Raw genomic sequence first — 23,038 nt, forward strand, 5'->3', positions numbered from 1 at the left:
TGGGCCCTTTATAATGGCCTTTTATAAAATTGGTTCGGCCCTCGAACACAGATCTGATTTTCCATGTGGCCCCCGACAGAAATTAATTGCCCACCCCTGGGTTAAGGGATGCAGAGATTACAAATGAGTCACCCTCGTAACAAAAGTATGTTTTCTTGCAGAATTTATATCTGTGTTTGCTCGAGCCAAGCGTTATGCAAGTCGATTACTCATTGCCACCAGGAGATCTGCATCTCATTTGAAAGAGGGAGGAGGGAGGGAGGGAGAGGGAGAGAGGGAGAGAGGGGGGGGAGAGAGAGAGAGAGAGAGGGAGGGAGGGAGGGAGGGAGGGAGAGAGAGAGAGAGAGAGAGAGAGAGAGAGAGAGAGAGAGAGAGAGAGAGAGAGAGAGAGAGAGTCTCATGCAAAACGAAAAGGAGCAGATAACAATTCCGGCTACAATCCAGGTTTGTCGTTTCTTCTCCTGATGCCCTGGGTCCTCTCTCAAAACCATCATTCCAGCAGATCTTCATGGGCTTCACCTTGACTGGCTACCCATCCGTGGTGGCCCGAAAGTTGAGAATCCTGCCTCTGAGCAGAGCCACCACCTTAGACCTGAAGTTCTTGCAGCCAAGGGGAGCATAGCTGATGCAAATCCACGTTGAGAAAATCCACTACAACCTTTCAGTCAGAAACCAGAACAACCGTCCAGCAGTCATCAAGATCCCAACCAAGGAAACACCAACTCAGACCAAAAAAATCCAACGGAAAACAGCTGTAATCAAGGAACTACCAAGAAGAAAATAACACTGATAGGGCAAGCTATGATATGTATGAACAGAGAGCAAGTCTCACTCCCTTCTAGCATTGATGATGTTACCTAGTTGGGTCATGAAACGTTTGCAAGAAAACAACCAGGCTCAGAGAGCACCAAGGACCCCAATCCTTTTCCTCCTCCTCTTCCTCCAAAACCGCCCCTCCCTTATAGCACTGATGATGTTACCTAGTTGGGTGATGAAACGTCCGCGAGAAAACCTCCAAGCTCAAAGATCACCAAGGACCCCACCATTCAACCCTGAGCTACAAATATTCTCTTTTATTGAGACTGATAGTTTAATTTTTAATGCCTCGACCAGGGCCACCCATCACACAGAACAATAGCATGGGCTGTTGGGTTCTAGCTAAATCGGTGTGGTTTGTGAATCACCCGGCTATTGTGGCTTGCAAACGTTAAATTCACAACAAGAGTGTTTATCTATAAAGTGGAGCCACTTGGCATAATCAATAGGCCACGGCTAACAAACATGGAACAGTAAGCATGACATGGGAACTCATTCTACTTGGAAGTAAAGAGTGGTCAGGGAATTCTGTTTAAATCATGGGGGTCCAACCTGGGCAACTTTAAGACCTGTGGACTTCAACTCCCATAATTCCCCAGCTGGCCAAGGAGGCTGAAATACACAGGTCTTAAAGTTGCCAAGGTTGGCCATTCCTGGTTTAAACACTTTGCTCTTATCAGGATCCTAAGAGGATTCTGGCCTATCAATCATGATCACCAGGTTGCAGGCTTCTCAGGAAACAACAACTGGTTGGAAAACTGCTGGTGACCTTCTACCGCTGCACCAGAGAGAGTATCTTAACTGACTGCACCTCTGTGTGGTTTGACAATTGCACAGGGGCAGATAGGAAAGCGCTCCAGAGGGTTGAGGTCATTGCCCTTCAGAGGATCATGGGTTGCCCTCTCCCCTCTTTGGAAGAGCCTTATAGCTCCCGCTGCCTTAAAGAAGTTCAAAACATCCTCAAAGATCCATCTCATCCTGGGCACCCTTTTTTTTTTTTTGAACTATTACCATCTGGCAGACGGTACAGGACAATAATAAGAACAAGGACAAACAGGCTGAAAAACAGCTTCTATCCCAGGGCAGTAGCTCTTTTGAATTCTACTGTATAATAGTGCAATATCAATGCAGTATCGGGGGTTTTTAATTGAATGTGTGGAGTGTGAGGGATGTGTGTTTGTGTTTATTTTCACAGTCATAATGCACACTGAAGGTGGTATTTAATTTTGCTGTACGAGGTGCAATGACAATAAAGTAAAGTAAAAGGGTAAGTTGTAATTGCTTCTAAATGGCCAGATAGAAAAGATTTCATACATCTTAGGCCATTTGTGCGCATATGCCCACGCGGGTTAGGATGGAAAGAATTGGCATGCTTTATTGCATTTATGCCAGGGCAGGCAGCGGATTATCTGCAAGCCTTGGGCACAGGGCTGCTGCTAAATCAGGCCATCACCCAACTGGTAGAGCCTTTGGCTAGCCCTGGCTTTATATCACACCTGACTGGGCACCTGACAGGTACAGCTGGAGGCCGAGTTCACCTTAGCAAGTAGTATTTAGGGCAGCATCCTGCCTCACTGCAGTTTCCTGCTTTGGACAATCAGGAATATCTTGTTGGAAAGTCCCAGGGCCTTGCTCAGATCACAGGCAGTCCTCCACTTATGACCACAACGGAACCTAAAATTTCCACTGCTAAACAAGACAGCTCTTAAGCGGGGGTTTGCCTCATGTTATGGCATGAGTCATTAAGTGGATCGCCGCAATCGTTAAACGAATCCTTTGACTGTTCAGAAAATCTGTCTTTCTCCGTTGACTTTGCTGGTTTGGAAGGTTGCAAATAGTGACCCCACGACCCAGGGACAAGCAACCGTCATAAGTACACGTGCCCGAATTTTGATCACGCGATCGTGGGGAATGCTACAATGGTCGTAAGCGTGAACAATTGGTCGTCAGTCCCTTTTTTCAGGGCCGCTGTAGATTTGAACAGTCGCTAAACGAAGGGTTATAAGTCAAGAGCTACCTCAATTTGTCAGTGGTACCAAGCCCTCAGTCCTATCTTTGCGGAAAGTCGGGACGTGGTCAGCAATTTATCCAGGGCAACCGCTGTCCTGTAGCTACGTAATACATCCCAAAAGTTAAATGGAATCTTCTATCTCCAGCAGACCAAGGCCCTTTAAAATAGGTGTGGCTGCTCCCAACCTCTCCGATGCTATGAACAGATTTTCTTTCCCCAGAGCAGGAAATGAACTGACCTGAAAATGAAATGCAGCTAAGTCAACTCGGAGCTTATCGAAAAAAGAAAAAGAGAAAGAAAAAGAAACAGGGTAAACAGGGGCTGGGCTCCTAGCGGGCATCTGGACCGTTTGGGAAGGAGGAGCAGGGTGGGGCGCCTGGCCAACGTTCAGAAGGAAGCCATCTGCCAGCCTGCAGCTACTCAGGCTTTACACAGAGGCCTCCTGTTCCGGAGGAGGACTGAATCGCACAATGGACAATCAGGGTGGAACCTGCAAAGTTCACCAAGTCCCAGCCGATTAGCACAACCCTGTGGCGTGTCGACTCAAGAGCGTGAATGGAAGCTCGTGTCCCACCGCTGAACCAAAGCGGGCAAGAGGCGAATGCCAAGGTACCTTTCAACCAAGAAACCAGCCTTATGTCGGGGCTCCGATAATCCACCCCATTCGAATCGTAAGTCTCTAGCTGCGTCTCTCAGAGTTTAAAAGTAATCATTTATCAGGCGTGACCATGTCGGTGTTACCTGGGTGCAGCCGACTCTAAGACCCATCATTCATTTCCCCCTTGACCGTGGTCTTCCCCCCCACCCCCTGGATGTATATTCTCCAATGGGACACATCCATAGCCCAGAGTCATCAATCAGGCTCTCCAGTAATAATCTTGCGTGCCAGAAGCTTCGGCTGCCTAGCCATTACCTATGAAGCATTCAAGGAATGCACTACTTCCCCCATTCCCTTTTTGCTGTCAACTCTAAAAGACCAGAGAAATATTTTTGAGTTGACACCTTGGTGTATACCACAGGGGGGTGAACAATGATGGCGCCTTTAGGCCCATGGCGCCTTTAGGCCCAGCGGACTTCAACTCCCAGAATTCCTGAGCCAGCCAATATTCTGGGAGCCAATATTCTGGGAGTCCTCCGGGCCTACAGGTGCCATCGTTGCGGTATACAGGCAGGCTTTAACTTAACTGAGGTCATGCCCCTGGTGGAGACTGACTCCAAGGGAGAAGAAGAACAGCCGACAGGGAGTGGAAGTGTGGCTCCAGAGGTTGTGGAGGAGGCTGGGGAAGGGCAGAGGCTGGCTGAGCAGTCAGAGGAAGAACCAGGCCCATCCCCTCTCCATCCTAGGGCACGCAGGGAGGAGAAAATAAGGGAGAGACGTGAATGGTTGGTCTACTGGGGAGGAAAGGGCCTGATCCCCTTCATGGGCTGCAGCTGTGACAACTGGATAAGAGGACAGACATGCATATGGGTGAATGCTGGAAACAAAGCGTGGAAATATCTCTAGTTTATGGTTCCTCTCTGAGTTTGGCGTCCTTCCCAGTGTGGGTTCTGTTATCTGTGGACGTCCTCCAGCCCTTATCTTGCCTGGTTTGTGTAGCTTTTTTCCTTCTTCTTCTGTTTGTGGGGGAGTTTTTGGTCTTCCCTCAAGAATATTCAGAGCTTGGAAGCAAAGTGAAGGAATGAAAGGGGCTTCACCTGTTTTCTGTGACTGTGTTTGTTTTGTATCCCACACCCTGGGTCATCACAACTGAGCCCAAAACTTCCCCCGTTAAGCAAGACAGTTCAACGAGTTTCTCCCCATTTTACAACTTTCCTTGCCATGTTTATTAAGTGGATCACTTAGTAATATAAGTTGTTAGGGGAATCTGGCTGCCCCACTGCTTGACATGAGGTCACAAAAGGGGAGCTTATTTCATGTACGGGCGGGGGAACCCAAAACTTCTGTTGCTAAGTGAGAATCCTGTTCAGTGAGGTTTTGCCCCATTTTACGACCTTTCTCGCCACCTGTTGTTAAGTGAATCACTGCCACCGCTCAGTTGGTAACCCGGTTGTTAAACGAATCCGGCTTCCCCCATGGACGTTGCTAGTCAGAAAGGTCGCAAAAGGGGATCGTGTGGCACCACCACCCCTCCCTGGGATGCTGCGGCCGTCGGTCGTAAGTGTGAAAAATGGCCCTAAGACACTTCCTTTCGGCACCGCTCTGTTCGAACCGTTGCTAAACAGATGGCCATAAAATAGAGGAACGAGCCCGTCGTGAGGTTTTTTTAACATAGAAAAAGGGCTGGTTTTTAAACCGTCCTGGAAATTCTCAGCGAGGGAAACCGGAAGCTTCTTCCTCACAATTGAAAAGGCCCACGAAAACACAGGGGCGAGTCTCGCTTCTCAGTCGCAGACAACAACATCCTCTCCAGATGCTTAGAGAAAACTACAGAAGGCCACGGAACAAAGAGCATATTTCTCCCGCAAATTAAAAGCCATGGCAACCCAACAGCTCTACTCTTTTAAGATCTCTCTGCATGCCTCAACGATCATCACCCTAGTGCAGGGGTGGGCAACTATGGCCCTTTTATGAATTATGGACTTCAACTCCCAGAATTCCTGAGCAAGCCATGCTTGCTCAGGAATTCTGGGAGTTGAAGTCCATAATTCATAAAAGGGCTATAGTTGCCCACCCCTGCCCTAGTGGTTAGGGCTGGCTGGCTTACAGGCAGGAACATGGTAGGATCCATGGCAGTGGTGAAATTCAGAGATTTTTTTTACGACCGGTTCTGTGGGCCTGGCTTGGTGGGCCTGGCAGGGAAGGATTCTGTAAAATCGTGGTATTTGCTGGTTCTCTGGACCACTCAAAATTTCTGCTACCGGTTCTCCGGAACTGGTTAGAACCTGCTGAATACCCACCTCTGGATCTTGGTGGTTTTCTTGCAGACATTTTCATGACCCAACTAGGGAACATCATCAGGGGGTTGGGTTACTTAGTGGGGTTATGAAATGACTATCAGAAAACGACGAAGCTTAGAAGGACCCCCACGGTCTTCCTCTTCCTCTAGTCTGCCAACACCACCACCCTTGTAACACTGAGGGTGTTACCTAGCTGGATCACGAGATGTCTGCAAGAAAACCACCAAGCCCAGTCGTCCTCCCTCCCTCCCTCCTAGCATGGATGGTGTTATCTAGTTGGGTCACGGAATGACTGCCAGAAAACAACCAAGAACCCCAGACTTCTCCTCCCCACCCCCCAACTGCCTCTTCCGTCTATCACTGATGATGTTCCCTAGTTGGGTCAGGAAACGTCTGCAAGAAAAGAACCCAGCTCAGAGAGCACCAAGGACCCAACTATCTTCTCCTTCCTTCCTTCCTTCCTTCCTTCCTTCCTTCCTTCCTTCCTTCCTTCCTTCCTTCCTTCCTTCCTTCCTTCCTTCCTTCCTTCCTTCCTTCCTTCCTTCCTTCCCTGATGATGTTCCCTAGTTGGGTCATGAAACGTCTGCAAGAAAAGAACCCAGCTCAGAGAGCACCAAGGACCCCCACAGTCCTTCAACTCCTATACCTCCCAAACCCCTCTTCTTCCAGCACTGATGATGTTACCTAGCTGGGTCACGAAATGTCTGCAAGAAAACAACCAAGCCAAGAGAACACCAAGGTCTTCCTCCTCCTCTCCCTCTACCCCTCTTTGGCACTGATGATGTTACCTAGTTGGGTAATGAAATGTCTGCAAAAGAAGAGCACGCTCAGAGAACACCAAGGACTCCACAATCCTCCTCCCTCTCTTCTAGCATGGATGGTGTTACTTAGCTTGGTCATGAAAACCTCTGCAAGAAAACCAAGCTCAGAGAGCACTAAGGACTGTGCTGTCCTCTTCCTCCTCCTCCTCCCTTCCCCTCCCTCCCTCCCTTCCAGCATGGATGGTGTTACCTAGTTGGGTCACGAAACAATCAAGCTCAGAGAGCATCGAGAAGCCCACAGGGCAAGTTGCCACAGGGCAACCCTGAGCTACAAATATTCTCGCCTATTGGTACCACCGTCCACTTCTTTCAACAAAAACGACCAGCACAGAATAGCCAAGGTTCTTACGGTATCCTTGTCAGGCTTGCATTTCCAATTCGACATGTCCTTTAAACCCAAATGGGACCCTCACTCTCCGGCTTGCTGGGCCAGTTGGAGGGGGCAAACTGTGCAGATATGAGATTCACCAAACTTTAATAAATACCCGAACCCCGTTTTGGGGCCACAGAACTGAAATTAATTTTTAAAAATGCTGCTCTACTGAATGTCCTGGACATCTGAAGGCCTTTGGCTGTACCAGCTGCGGTGTTTTAAGTTGGGATGAAAAGACCGGGATCAATACAGGTAGTCCTTGACTTACAACAGTTAGTGACTGTTCAAAGTTACAACGGCACAACGGAAAAAAAGGGAGCACTTTTTTACATGTACAACCGTTGCACCATCCCCACGTCATGTGCACGTCATGTGATCAAAATTCAGGTGCTTGGCAAACTGGCTCCTACTTGTGACCATTGCTGTATGCGATCCCGTTTTGCGACTGTCAGACCAACCAAGTCAATGGGGAATCCATTCATGGGATTTATGGGAAGGTTCTATAAAAGTTATTATCACAGAAAAACAGATCATCAAACCTTGGGGAAAAAACCTCCTCTCTACTTGAGACACCAACAATGAAATCTAAGAGCAGACTGCTGCTTACATTTGCAGTGTTTGTAAACATTTTCTCGCCTAGAAAAGTACTACAACAATACACAGTTGAGTAAGTCAGAAGACCTCATGCAAACATTCATAATAAACACAGGGATATTTTGGATGGTTCGGCCTCTCGCTCTGCCTTCCCCTACACACATTCTTTGTCGTGAAGGGAACTGCTCAGGGTCACTGGAAGGATAAAATGTTGGGTCAGCCAAACAACTACATTCAAAGTTTTGAAGAAACTGAAAAGAATCTTTAAAGTGCTAAGATTTATCAACAAATTACCAGGGGATTAGAATCCATTTCCGTACATACAAGAAACAGATAGCAAGATGTAAGTATTCGATGTATAGAAAATGGAAAAAAAAGAAAAAAAAGACAGTAGAAGCAATAAATAAATAGGTTTTATTTAACACAATAAACAAGGGGAAGCAATAAATAGAAATAGCTTTTCTATTGCACTGCTCTGCTTTTAATTGTCGGACATTTCTTCACACACACACCCCACTTTTTATTATATTATGTGGCCCAGTCACTGCATCACAGTGAGATAGCCGGCATAAAAATTAGATAAATAAATAAGTGAACAAATAAATAAATCTTAAGAAGTAGCATGTAGCATTTTTGGGTGAAGCAAGCAAGAAACAGGGCGGTAGCAAATGTTTGGAGGGTCTAAATCAGGAGTGTGCAATCTTGGCAATTTTAAGAGGTGTGGACTTTAACTCCCAGAATTCCCCAGCCAGCCTTGGCTGACTGGAGCATTCCGGAGTTGAGGTCCGCAGGTCTTAAAGGTTGCCAAAGTTGGACACCCCTGGCTTAAATAAAGAGGCAAGGCCTGAATAATATTCCTATTCTGTACACTGGATTTTGAGTGTATCACAGTGGTACAGAATGGTGGGTTTTCTAACCACAGGAGAAGACAATTGAGGCTAAATTCAAAGATCTGCTTCCTTTAAAATATTTATCAGGTTCAAGATGATACACTGAAAATTTTGCTAAAACGTTAAGCATTTCTTTGAAGGGCATTTCGATGTAACTTGAGTCTTTTACAGGTAGTCCTTCACTTATGACCCCCAATGGAGCCCAAAATTTCTGTCGTTAAGTGAGGCATTCATTAAGTGAACTCTGAGGCATTTTACAACCTTTCTTGTCACGGCTGTGATGTGGAATCACTGCAGCTCAGTTAGTTGCACGGGGGTTAGGGGAATCTGGCTTCCTTACGGACTCTGCTTGTCAGACGGTCGCAAAAGGGGATTGCGTGACCTCAGCAGACTGCGACTGTCATAAATATGAACCAGCTACAAAAGCAGTTGAAATCGCCCCCCCTCCATATTTTTTTTTATTGTTTACAACTATAAATGCAAAACACAGTGTAGCCGTTTTGAAATTACTGTGCCATACATACCAAAGGTGTAGTCAAACCCATTATCGTTTCTATTATTGGTACAATATTTACATTTTGCTTCCAATCCTAGCTGCATTTGTTTCGACCTTCCCCTCTTTTTTACAGCCAGAGACAAATATTTGTTCCAAGTATGGTAATCTTCTGAATCCCCCTTATTTTTCATGTCTAAAGTTAGTCTTATCAGATTCTGCACACCCCATTATTTTCCTTGTTCTCTCTCTCTCCTTTCGGTGGTATATTTTGATTTTTCCAATACTGTGCGTAAACCATTCTTGCCGCTGTCAATACGTGTATTATTAAATAGGTTGTACCTTTACTATGGCCTTCTGTCATTATTCCCAACAGGAATAATTCTGGCTTAAATTGGATGCGTTCTCCCACCATTTGCTCTACCCATGCCTGTATCAATCTCCAATATTGTCTCGCGTGGTTACATACATGTCCACCACATTTGGTAAAATGTACCCGGTAAATCCTTGCACTTCCAGCATTTTGGTGATAAGTTTTTGTACATTTTAGTGAGCCTTGCTGAGGGGAAGATGCCAGGGTACCGGAGACTAAGGCATATGAAGAACGTGGCTGCAGGAACTGGGCCTGGCTAGTCTAGTGAAGAGAAGGACCAGGGGGGGACAGGATATCAGTGTTCTAATATTTGAGGGGCTGCCCCAGAGAGGAGGAAGGGAGTCAAGCTATTTTCCAAAGCATCTGAAGGCCAGACAAGGAATTATGGATGGAAACTGAACAAGGAGAGATTCAACCTGGAAATAAGGAGAAACTTTCAATGAGAACAATCATTTGCAGGGGTTGGGCTAGATGACCTACAAGGTCCCTTCTAACTCTGATTATCTGTTATCTGTTACCTGTAGAACATCTTATATAAATGTTCCTTATAGATCACCTGACTCATGCAATGGTGGTAAGCATGAAAAATGTGCCTTTCGGTGCCTTTGCAAATTCAAATAAATAAATAAAAATCAAACTGTTTGTTAAGTCAAGGACTACCCTATAATCATAGTGTGGGTGCAAATACACACTAATCCACACAGTTACACCTGAATACTTTACTTCAACCACAAAAGCAAAGCTAGACAACTTATGTACAAGGTAGTCCTCGATGTACGACCACAATGGAGCCCAACGTTTCTATTGTTAAGCGGGACAGTTAAGTGAGCGTTGGCCCATTTTACAGCTTTAATTGCCACTGTCATTAAGTAAACACACTGCAGCCGGTAAGTTAATAACCTGGTTGCCAGGCTGCAAAAGGGGATCATGTGATCCTGGGACACTGCGACTGTCATAAATATGAACCAGTTGCATCCGAATTTTGATCATGTGAACGTGGAGATACTGCAACGGTCGTAACTGTGAAAAACAGCCCCAAGTCACATTTTTTTCAGTGCTGCGTTGTAACTTTGAACGGTCACTAAACAAACTGTTGTAAGTCAAGGACTACCCATATTAGGGTTAAAAGCACCACCCACCGCCAAATAATAATATAGTACAGGTAGTCCTTGACTTAGGGACCATTCAACGTTACCGTGGCATTGAAAAAAGTAATTTATGTTTTTCACGTTTTTTTGCCGCGTCCTTGTGGTCAAAATTCAGGGTACTTGGCAACCGACCCGTATTTATGACGGTCGTAAGGGTCACATGATCACCTTTTGTGACTTTCTGGCAAGCCAAGTCAACGGGGGAAGCCAGATTTACTTAGCGACCGTGTTCCTAACTTCACAACTGCAGTGATTCACTTAACAACTGTGGCAGGAGAGGTCGTAAAATGGGGCAATACTCACTTAACTTGCTTAGCAACTCAAACTTTGGGCCGAGTTGTGGCTATTAAGTCGAGGACTACCTGTACACAGAGGGAAAAACAAAAGGAAATCTTCTAAGAACAATGTTGAGACTCTGGAAAGAGTACAGAGAAGAGCGACAAAGATGGAGGATAAAACAGATGAAGAACGGTGGCTGGGATTGGATACGTTTATCCAGTTTAATGAAAAGAAGGACCAGGGGGGACATGATAGCAGCATTCCAATATTTGAGGGGCTGCCACAAAGAGGAGCGGGGGTCAAGCTATTCTCCAAAGCACCAGAAGGTAAGCCAAGAAAAAAAATATGGATGGAAACTCATCAAAGAGAGAAGCGACCTAGCATGAAGGAAACATGCCACCGGAAGTCATGGGTGCTTCATCACTGGAGGTTTTTAAGAAGAGACTGGACAGCCACTTGTCCGAAATGGCATAGAAAGAGGGGCTGGACTAGAGGACCTCCAAGGTCCCTTCTAGCTCTGTTATTCTGCTATCCTTCCTCCCTTCGGAGGTTTTTAAGAAGAGACTGGACAGTCATTTGTCTGGAACGGTCTAGGGCTGTGAGGGCGAACCTGTGGCATTTGCGACGGCGTGTGACCTGCAGGCAAACTTACCTCACTGGGCACACAGCCTCACAGCCTTTTTGGCCTCCCAAGGCTTGAGGAAGGCTTTTGCAGGCCGAAAACTAGCCCCGTTTTGTCACTTCCTGTTCTTCTGAAAATACCGGAAGTGACGAAACGGGGCTAGTTTTCGGCCTGCAGAGCCCGCAGAAGCCTTCCTCAAGCCTTTGGGAGGCCGAAAAAGGCCTCAAACCGGCTGAAAATCAGCTGTGAGGTGCAGTGCAGGTAAGGGGGCAGCGGGGATCGGTAGGTGGGTGCGGATTGGGCGTGCATGCGTAGGGGGCATGGGGGGGGGCGTGCATTGCCTTCTGGGTGCTGGTATGCAAGCGCGCGAGCGTGCAAACGCGCACACAATTTTTGGCAGAGGAGCCCCAAAAGGTTAGCCACCACTGGCATAGGGTCTCCTGCTTAAGCCGGGGGGGACTGGACTAGAAGACCTCCAAGGCCCCTTCCAACTCTTGTTATCCTAGAGTTCTATGTTTCTAACAATACTGCAATGTAAATGACAGAGTTTGGGACCTTAACCCTAACCTCAACTCATAGCTACAATTGCAATGACCAGGATTTCAGTTGCTAAATAACTTGGTTGCTAATTGAGCCGCGACTGATTTTTTTTAACCCTTTCTGCCGCAGTTAAGCAAAACACTATAGTTGTAAGCGAATCACGTGGTTGTTAAGCGAATCAGATTTCCTCTGTTGAAGTTGCTTGCTTGGAAGGTCGCAACTTGGTGATCATTTGACCCCGGGATTGCGGCGACCGTTGCAAATACGTTCTGGTTCTCTAGCACCCCAATTTTGACCACACAGCTCTCAAGAGACGGCAAACGGTCGTAAGTGTGAAGAGGCCTGATCACAGGTCACTTTTGTAGCTTGGAAAGGTCGCTAAACGAACGGTTGCAAATCAAGGACCAGCTGTACCTCCATCGATGGAGAGTGGATTTAGATAGAACCCAGCCGCCCTCTTTGTAGGCAAGAAGAAGAAACAGGTGTGTAAAGAATTGTCGAAGTACAACACGGGTGTGGTTGCAACAACTCCAGGGCAGATGTGATTCCCCACAGCAGGTGCAGCCACAGAGAAAGCCCCACAGGCCCACGAGATGACACGGCTGTGTGGTTGGGACCCCGGAGGGCCAACCCTGCCGGATCTTTCCAGCCAGACAGGACCAACAGGACAGAAGGAAAATGAAGAAGCTGCTACAATCCTGGGTTGTATAAACAGAGGCATAGAATCAAAAACAGGTGAAGTATTAAGCAGCACCTCATAAAGCCTTAGTGAGGACACACCTGGAATATTCGGCTTCCGGTTCTGGTCACCATGATGTTAAAAACAAAAGATGTTGAGACTTTGGGCAGAGAAGAGCAACTAAGGTGATTAAAGGCCTGGAGACTAAAACATAGGAAGAACATCGCAGGATTTGGGTTTGGCTAGTTTAATGAAAAGAAGGACATTGGGGGGGGGGACACATGATAGCAATACTCCAGTATTTGAGGGGCTGCCACAAAGAAGAGGGGGGTCCACCTAATCTCCAAAGACCCTTGAAGGCAGGCCAAGAAGCAACGGATGGAAACTAATCAAGAAGAGAAGCAACCTGGAATTACGGTAAGAAGAAATTTCCTGACATGAGGATAATTGACCAGTGGAACTGCTTGCCACCAGAAGTTGTGGGGGCTTCATCACTGGAGGTTTTTAAGAGGAGACTGGACAGCCATTTGTCTGAAATGGGAGAGAATCTCCTGCTTGAGCAGGGGGCTGGACTAGAAGACCTCCAAGGTCCCTTCCAGATCTAATCTGATTGATTCCATTCCGACTGAAGATGTCTCCTAGCTATCGAGGCCTACGCCACAAAGCATGCATATTTATGGAATGTATAAAGCCCTTCGGTCCATACAGGTAGTCCTCAACTTACAAGAGTTCATTTAGTGACCATTCAAAGTTACGGCGCTGAGAAATGTGAGTTATGACAGTTTTTCACTGTCACGACCTTTTCAGCATCCTCTGCACTTATCAACTGCAGTGATTTCACTTAACAGCTCTGGCAGGAAAGGTCGTAAAATGGGGCAAAACTCACTTAAGAAATGTCTCGCTTAACAACAGAGATTTTGGGCTCAACTATCGTAAGTCGAGGACTTACTGTACTGTAGGAAGTGAAAGGTAATGTGCAAGAGTAGAAGAAATGAAGAGGTAGAGTGAGGTGCAGTTTTATTTTTTTACCGCAAAATACTTTTTTCCGAAGTCCTACTTCAGGGCACTTTGAGGTAATTCTAACCCCTCCCCTCAAGTCCCTATTACCTACCTCGCTATGAATTTGAAAAATGATATAATGTACTTTAACATAAACTGGAATTTTGACTGTATCGACTTAAGCCTTGTACACATATCCGGTTCATTTTAATAAAGTGGTGGAAAAAGTCATATATCCGGTGTTAATTACTTCACAGATGGACAGTTACGTATGAAGAACACCTGGTGTGCCTGAAAATGACCAAATATTTAGTTTTGAAAGGCATTCGCCTTGGAAAAAAGACGCTTTATTTTCAGCAAGGACAAGTTAGCAGCAAGACGAAATTGGAAAGAATTTAACTCGGAAGGACTGGCTTCCGATTTCTTCATATTACAGATTAACAGAGTTGGAAGGGACCTTGTAGGTCATCTAGTCCAACCCCCCCCCCCCGCCCAAGCAGGAGACCCTCCACCGTTTCTGACAAATGGCAGTCCAATTTCTTCTTCTTCTAGGCAACTGCTAAAAAACTTGAAAGTTTCAGGATGTGCAAAGAAATAATTCTGAAGTCAGAAGTCCGGGCTATTGAGAGAAAAACGGGGGCCAAAAGTTAGAACCAGTAGATCCTTGGTTACAAAATATGTAAAGCCATTACATTGCACCTGATTTCCTGCCTGAGCAAAGACAGGTAAAGTACTCAACTTATTGGTCCTCTCACCTACAACCGCTGCATCATCCTAAAGTCCTGGGATCAAAATTCAGACATTTGGCAACCAGTATCTACCACGAGGGCCGCACCGTCCCGAGGTCATTTGATCAATATTTGTAACCTTCCCAGTGGGCTTCCGATAAGGAAAGTCAGCAGAGGGAGTGGGATTCGCTTAATGGCCACTTAACAACTGCAGTGATTCGCTTAGCAACCGCGGCAATGAAAGGTTAGAAAATCGGGTGCAACTCACTTAAGAACCGCTGTGTTTAGCAATGAAAATTCCGGTCCCAAGGGTGAGTAAATTGAAGATTACCCTTACAAGATCTATATAAAAATGCTTTTCTGTTTTGTTTATCCATTCAGGCAATACTGAGTTCCAAAGACTCACAACAGTTTACAAAATAACACACAATAGATTTCTCCGACTCTGGACAAGTCCAGTTCTTGCCCTCTCATAAAGTCTGGAGTTTGGGCACCACGGCCCTTCCAAAGATGAAACTCTGGAGGTAGGACACCTTTGGCTGTTCTACCTGGAGTAGGGCCATTCAGGTATCCAGCTATAACACACCTTAGGACAGGAGTCTCCAAACTTGGCAGCTTTAAGGCTTGTGGACTTCAACTCCCAGAATTCCTCCTCCTCCTCCAGTCACGTTAGCTCAGGAATTCTGGGAGTTGAAGTCCACACGTCTTCAACTTGCCAAGTTTGAAGACCCTTGTGCTAGAGCAAGGGGCTGGGCTAGAAGACTTCCAAGGTCCCTTTCATTATTCTGTTTTGTTTCCCGAATTCCCTTATCTCAAAAAGAAACCTCTCTTGCATCTTGTCCACAACGAACTGTCCAACTGTAGCAACTTCAAGACGTGTGGACTTCAACTCCCAGAATTCCTCCTCCTCCAGTCATGTTAGCTCAGGGATTGTGGGAGTTGAAGTCCACAAGTTTTAAAGTTGCCAAATTTGGGGACCCCTGCCTTAGGACATTGGGACATGGAGTACTTTAAATTTTATTCAAAGCTGCAGGATCCAATCTGCGTCGGTCAGCAGGCCAGAGGTTGGGTCTTATTTATTTATTTAATTTATACTGGCGCCTATTCGCCCATGGCGACTCGAGGCGACTTACACAATGTAAAACCATATTTAAAAAAAAAACCAATAAAAACTAACAAAAAGAATCAAATAAATTAGTAAAGTGCAACAGAACAAAATCTGGGAGAGGGGAAATAATAACAAAAATAAAAATAAAAAATCACCCCCACCCCAACGACAGCAGATCGATCACACGAGCCACCCGATGGGCTCCATCCCTCTCCGGCTTCCCCAGGCCCGCTGGCCAAACCAGGTCTTCTTCAGTGCCTTCTGGAAGAGAGCTAGAGTGGAGGCCATTCTAATCTCTGGGGGGATGATGTTACAGAGAGGGAGCCACCACCGAGAAGGCCCTTCTTCTAGGTCCCTCAGGGGTGGGACCCGCAACATTCCCTGCCTCCTCGCTCTGATGGGTCGGGTGGATGTGATTGACAAGAGACGTCTCCTCAGGTAACCCGGACCCAAGTCTTCCGAGCTATCGGACTCAGGCTGGAAATTCTCCTTCTGGGAACTCCTCTTCTCTTGCCTTATCCAAAGCTATTGAAAGCTACTGCAATGCTCCCATCATCTCATTCGCCAGCTAGGGATATATGGGTCATCCTTGACTTACGACCGTGGCCAAAGTTACAGCGGCGCTGAAAAAAATGTGACTTATGACCGGTTCTCATACGTGGAGCATTCCCTTGGTTGCAGGATCCAAGTTCAGAGGCTTGGCAACTGACTCGTATTTAGGACCCAGGGTCACCTTTGACCTCCTGATGAGCAAAGTCAACGGGGAAGCCGGATTCACTTAACATCTGTGGCAAGGAAGGTTGTAAAATGAGCAAAGCTCACTTGACAAAGCCTACTTTGGCTCACGTAGCAGCAAAAACGCTGGACTCAATTGTGCTCATAAGTCAGGGACTACCTGTACTGCCTTAGGCATCAACTGCAGCTTCCAAGGATTACTCCCCATGTAAAATACTGTACATTGCAATGTATACTTGAAGCTTTGAGGCCGTGGTATGGTCTGCTGGTCAGAGATGGCCAAAGATCCCTTCAGACGTGCCTGCTGTTATCTGTTCTTCCAACAGGAGGTTTAAGGCTTCCCAATTCCCAAAAAGGTTCTGGGTAAACAGGATCTCTGTCTTGGAGGTCCTTGATGTTCTCTGAGCTGGGTTGTTTTCTTGCAGATGTTTCATGACCCAACTAGGCAACATCATCAGTGCTAGAAGGGGGGAGGAGGAGGAGGAGGAGTTTGACAACAACGACTGTGGGGTCCTTGGTGCTCCCTGAGCTGGGTAGTTTTCTTGCAGATGTTTTATGACCCAACTGGTAACAGATAACAATCAGAGTTGGAAGGGACCTTGTAGGTCATCTAGTCCAACCCCCTGCCCAAGCAGGAGACACTACATCATTTCTGACAGAGGGAAGTCCAGTCTCTTCTTGAAATTCTCCAGTGATGAAGCTCCCACCATTTTAATTAATCCAGAATAGAGCTGGAAGGGTCCTTGTAGGTCATCTAGTCCAACCCCCTGCCCAAGCAGGAGACCCTACACCATTTCTGGCAGATGGCAGTCCAGTCTCTTCTTGGAAGCCTCCAGGGATGAAGCTCCCACAACTTCCTAAGGCAACTCATGTTCCATGGGTTGATTGTTCTCACTGTCAGAAAGTTTCTCCTTATTTCCAGGTTGAATCTCTCCTGGATCAGTTTCCATCCATTATTATTCCTTGTCTGGCCTATGGGTGCTTTGGAGAACAGCTTGACCCCCTGCTCCTCTGTGGCAGCCCCTCAAATATCGATAGACTGCTATCCTGTCTCCCCTGGTCCTTCTCTTCCCTAGAACTGGGTAACATCATCAGTGCTCGAAGGTAGGGGGGGAGGTTGCTGTTATTTTCATATACTAGTATACTTATATACTTGCCCTATCAGTTGCAGGATCCAATCTGGGTCGGTCAACGGGACCAGAGGTTTCATCTTCCGAGCATTTGGACTTGTGTGGGAGCCCCGTCCTCAGGGAACTTCTCTCTAGCAATGTGTGCGCTGTTATGTGTGTGTGGTGTGGACGGTGCCTGTTGTGTGTGGCTTTTTAGATGTTGATAGGGGGTGTTGCCTTGTCAGTTCAGTGTTGGCGGGCGTTGGCTTGTTTGCCTGAGTTGGTAGTTCCTGGATTAGAGTGTTTTACTTCTAGCTTGTTTCTTCCGAGCAGACCCCACAAAGTCTCCAGATAAGTGTGATTGGGACCTTCACTGATGCCCAGCGTGGCCTGGGGTAGCAATCAGAATCGGAATGGAGCGGGAAGGGTCCTGAAGAGGTCTTCTAGTCCACTATATAGCAATAGCCCTTAGACTTATATCCTGCTTCACAGTGCTTTCCAGCCCTCTCCTCTAAGCGATTTACAGAGTCAGCCTCTTGCCCCATACAATCGGGGTCCTCATTTTACCCACCTCGGAAGGACGGAAGGCTGAGCCGGTCAGGATCGAACTTCCTGGCTGTGGGCAGAGTTAGCCTGCAATAGCAACAGCACTTAAGACTTATATATACCGTTTCACGGTGCTTTCCAGCCCTAAGTGGTTTACAGCCTCTTGCCCCCAACAATTTGGGTCCTCATTTTACCCACCTTGGAAGGATGGAAGGCTGAGTCAACCTTGAGTATAACTGGGTGTCTTAGCATGCAGATAGTCCTCGACTTACAACCCCAATTTGAACCCCAAATTTCTGTGGCTAAGCGAGACAGTTTTTAAGTGAGTTTTGCTCACAGAGGTTAAATGAATCATTGCAGTTGCTCACTTAGTGACATGGTTGTTAAAGTGAATCTGGCTTCCCCCCCATGGCTTTTTTTTTTTGCTTGTCAGAAGGTTGCTAAAGGGGGAGTCACGTGACCCTGGCATGCTGCAACCATCATAAATACAAGTCAGTTGCCAAGCGTTGGAGTTTGGATCACATGATTACAGGGATGCTACAACGGTCCTTATGAACAACAGTCATAGGTTGCTTTTCTCATGCTGTTGTTAACCGAATGACCGCTAAATGGTGGTAAATCAATACTGTAAGACCTATATTGATAATATTGAGCCCTGAACTGAATTGAACCTTGCCCTACAGCAGGGGTCTCCAAACTTGGCCCCTTTAAGACTTGCGGACTTCAACTCCCAGAATTCTCCATCCAGCATAGCTGGGAGTTCTGGGAGTTGAAGTCCACAAGTCTTAAAGTGGCCAAGTTTGGAGACCTCTGCCCTACAGCTTCACAGAGGTTGTTGTGATGCTTACAAAATAATTTCTACGGCATCCAACGTCACAGGAATATTTGCACATCCAGCTTATCGTGCTTGTTAGCCTTTAAGCCCACCGTTGTATGTCAGCCAGGAGGGTCAAAAGAGAACCAACCAACTTGGCAGGAATTCCTGTGCCTACCTGGCCACAAGGCCTTCCCTAGCTGAAGGCAAGACCCAAAGATAAGCAGAAAACGAAAGGTGCATTTCTGTCTAATAAATCTGGGATTTGGGAAACGTCTTCTCTAAAACTTTCCAAGGTGAAAGTCTCTACAGTTCAAAGGGAGATGACACACATCCCACCAGCAGCATAAATACAATAAATAAAACGTCTTAATGTGGAAAAACATTGTTGAATCTAGCCAACACCGAAGACAGCAGCGTAATTTAAGATCAGTTCAGGCTTTGAAAAGGCCAATTAAAGATGATGTGCTTTGATAAAAGGGAAGATAAATGCTTACTTGTTCCTCTAGAGCAGGGTATCCCAACCGTGGCCATTTTAAGATGTGCGGACTTCAACTCCCAGGATTCCCCAGTCCTGCTGGCTGGGGAATTCTGGGAGTTGAAGTCCGCCCATCTTAAAATGGCCACGGATGGGATACCTTTGCTCTAGACAGCACTGAAAGGCGAGTAGGGATAAGGAGTTTCGGGCCGTGGTATTGTCGCAGAACAATTCCCAGCAAACCACAATACCAACAGTGAGAAACACTCAAAACATGTCAACGACATCTGGAGGGCTCTCATATTTTTCAGACCTTAACCCAAACCATGATATGCTCAAATAAGAACGCGCCCAAGAATGCCATTTTAAATTTTACCCAGTTCCTTGTGCCACACCCTCGCCCAAGAGAGGTCAATAAATGCGGTGTGTAATCACCGACAATATTTTCTGTCTATTTTCCTTGTCATAACAAACACGGGCAGCCAGATTTCAAAAGATACTCGTCATGGCTATCCTGAAACTGCATTCAACCGAAGGGAAGCCGTGTGTTTTTCGAGACCAAAAAAAAAATAAAAAAAAATCCCTGCAACGAAGCAGCGTTTTTGAGCAAAATGTTTGGGGCCCGACATCTTTCTCTGTTGCAAGGGGTGTGCGTGGAAAAAGCAGAACTCTCTGGCAAGCAAAATGTACGTTCTGTGAAACTAAGGTAGCATCCTTTCTCCCTCTCTCTCTCTCTCTCTCTCCTTAGGTCATGAAAGCCACTGAAATTACATCTGCCTTTTCTGCAATTCTGCAGAGGGATATAATCAGACCGAGAGAGGCCCGAGGAAAGCTTCCCACGCCCCACGCCCCCCACTCAACCCCATCACAAGTTGCGAGAAAGATGTCAGACCGATGATGCTGTGGATCAAGCGTACAGGGGAGTGAGGATTAGCCGTGTGGTACCCTTTCCTTGCAAGGCTACCACACGGGGCCCCACGTAATTTCCACGGCTGCTATGTGCAGAGAGACTCACTGCAGATAATACGGAGGGGGAGAGAGGAACAGGAGGTCTCCTCCAGCCCCCACCACACACACACACCCTTAGGGTACTTTTTTCCCCCTACAACAATGCTACCAGGCCTTGACAGTTCTTCTAATGACGGAGTGGTTCTGGTTTGTTTTTTCTCTCTGTGCAACTCTGAAATAATCCCCCAACTGACCATATACACCGAGGGAAGCCTCGACTCTTCCCCTCCCATGGTGCTTTTGACTTTTGCTCCCCACTTTTGAGAAATAGGGGGGGGGCGGGTTGACACCATTGGACACCACCAGGCCAAGGAAAGTCTTACCAGCGTAGTATTCCAAGGTTTTCAAGAGTCACAAAGGATGAATGCTGCCGCCCCCAACCCCACCCAGGAAAGTCTCAAATCAGGGCTAAGCATTCAAACCCTCCAAGTTGCAGGTGCCCCCCACCCTGCTCTCTTCCCCCCTCCCCATTCCTTCCCTGGCTGCCTTCCCAAGGATGGAAAGAGTCCCAAAATCAAAGCAAGGGCACCATCGTCCAAGTTTCCTGTTGTTGTTTTTTAAATCTGAGACAGCATTTGAACCCAGGCAGGTAAGTCCTCGACTTACGGCCCCGATTGAGCCCAACATTTCTGTCGCTAAGTGAAGCATTTTAAGTGACCTTTGCCCCATTTTATGACCTTTCTTGCCGCCACTGTTAAGAGAATCCCTGCCAGGTGTTAAGTTTAGCTACACGGCTGTAGCGACTCTCATTTTCTCGTTTAAGTTAGCGACACGGTCACTAAGTGAGTTTGATTCCCCCCCCCATGGGCTTGTTCGAAGGTCTCAAAAGGGGATGATGCGCCCCTCAGGACACTGTGTCCATCATAAGTACGAGTCAGTGGCCAAGTGTCTAAATTCTGATCAGGGGACTCCACAACGGTCGTAAGTGAGAAAAATAGTCCCAAGTCACTTATTTTAAGCGCTGTTGCAACTTCGGTCGCTAAACGAACCGTTGTAAGTCGAGGACTATCTGCACTAAAGGATTGCTGCAAAGCCTCCCCCCACCACTCATTATTAGTCCCTCTGAGAACCCACCTACGGAAACCCCCCCCACTCCAGACCCCAGGAAGCAGCCCTCCCCTCCTCTCCCCTCCCCCAAGAAACAGCAGCACAGACCTTGCAAAAGGGGACCAGCAATCCAGGACATTGGCAATCTTTCCCCCCCCCCCCCAACCTCGAGGTTTCTTTCTGGGCTCCCTCCAACAAGGAGGCAGGAAGAAGACCAGCCCCCCCCCCCAATCACGGGGTGGGGGAAGAGGGGGAGGAGCAAAGAGAGACCCCTCCCCATTCCACTTCCTTCACTCTTTCTCCCCCTCTCCCCCTGAAAACAATTCCAACCCCTTTATTTATTTTAAGGAAAATAGGCGCCCCCAACCTCCCCCCAGGCCAGCATCTCTTCCCCTCCCCCCACAAGGAGGAGGCTGCCCTCCCCCTCCCCAAAGGGTATGTGAAGCCCTGGGGGATGTTAAAGTCTCAAAGGAAGGCAGAACCCCCCACTTCCTGAGGTCTTCCCCCCATGACTATAAATGGGGTTTTCCCCACACACACACTCCCAAGTGGGGGGTCGTCCGAGAAGCCACCCCGGGTGTTATGGGAGGGGCAGGAGAGCCCCACTTCGCGCTGGTTTGGGGGGGGGGGAAACAGGGGCGTGGCCGGCCACGCCCCGTCAGGCCACGCCCCGCAACCTGCCCCCCCTCCTCCTCTTCTCGGGGCCTACTCACCCGGTGTTGTTGTTGCCGCCGCCGCGAGCCCCGCAGGCCCTTGAGGCCCGGCTCGGCCTGCGCCCGCCCAGGAAAGTCCGGCCCTGGCGGGGTTGAAGGAGGCCGGCCGCAGGACAACGCTGGACGAGCGGGGTCGCGCTCCCCGTTCCTCGCCGCCGCCGCCGCCCTCCGCCTCCCGAACCTCCTCAGCCGCCGCCGCCGCCGCCCGCCCTTCCTCCTCTGCCTCAGCGCGTCCTCTCGCGAGATTCGGGACGCGCTCGCGATCTCCGCCCGCCCGCCCGCCTCCCTCAGCGGAGGGTATGGGAACGGGACAGGCTGACTGAGGAAGTGACTGACAGGGGGCGGGACGACGCGGCGTGCGTAAGAGCGTCGCGGGCGTGGGGTGGGGAGGGGGTGGAAGAGCGCCTCTCCCGGCGGACGGCGGCCCCGCCTTTGGCCGCGCGCTCGCTTGGCTCCTCTTCTTTTTCTCTCTCTCCCCTCCCCCCTCCCTCCCGGAGGTGCGCAGTCGCAGTCCCTTCTCTCGCCAGAGGCCGAACGAGTTCGCGACTGGCGAACGCTCTGCCGGCGGACGGCGCCCTGCCTTTGGCCGCTCGCTCGCTCGCTTTGGCTCCTCCTCCTCTCTTTCTCTCCTTCTCGCTTCCCTCGCAGGCGCAGTCGAACGAGTTCGCGACTGGGAGAATCGCGAAGGGAGGGGTGAGGAGGAGGAGAATGAGGAGGCGGAGAGCGGAACGTACCAAGTGGAGAAAAAAAAAGGAGGGAAGGGAAAGCGGGTCGTACCACGTCGCTCGGAGGTGCGAAAGGAGGAAGGGACGTACCAAACACGGAGAGCGGGGGGAAAAGCAAGCAGAGGAGACCGTACCAAGCAGCAAGATTAACGAAGGGGGAAATCCTTTTCCTAGTGTTCCTGCTGAATACCCGGCCTGGGGATGGCGGGAAGTGTAGTGCAAGCGCGGGGCGGCGCCATATGGGTCTTGTGATGAAGTCATCTGCCGGTCGCGGAAGACTTTTGATGCAATGCGGGGGGAGGTGGAAAGGGGTTTGCAAAGGGGTGATAAGGGGGCGGGGGAGATCTTAAGGGTGCAATTTAATTCCTGCAAGAGAGGCTGGAGACGTTGCATGCAGCACCTCCATGCAAAAGAGGGGCGGGCAGGGATTTAAAGGGGGGGTCTCTGGAAGGGGGGGGATGTTGGGCAGAAGGCTTGAAGATGGGGGTGTA

The 23,038-nt window shown here is 48.2% G+C and overlaps 1 protein-coding gene across 2 annotated transcripts in view; it reads right to left on the reverse strand.

Annotated features, from left to right (window-relative positions):
* The window catches only part of TAOK1 (TAO kinase 1), a 95,230-nt gene extending 72,871 nt beyond the window's left edge, over positions 1-22,359 (reverse strand). For both annotated transcript variants that reach the window (XM_087955764.1, XM_087955768.1), the window contains exon 1: positions 21,823-22,359. The gene's annotated coding sequence lies outside the window, so the exon portion shown is untranslated. The remainder of the gene's footprint in view (positions 1-21,822) is intronic.
* Between the last annotated feature and the right edge of the window lie 679 nt (positions 22,360-23,038).

This window comes from Notechis scutatus, chromosome 1, assembly GCF_049901735.1.
Source record: "Notechis scutatus isolate UNSWTSFEM ecotype Mainland chromosome 1, rNotScu1.2, whole genome shotgun sequence".
NCBI classification, from domain to species: domain Eukaryota; kingdom Metazoa; phylum Chordata; class Lepidosauria; order Squamata; family Elapidae; genus Notechis; species Notechis scutatus.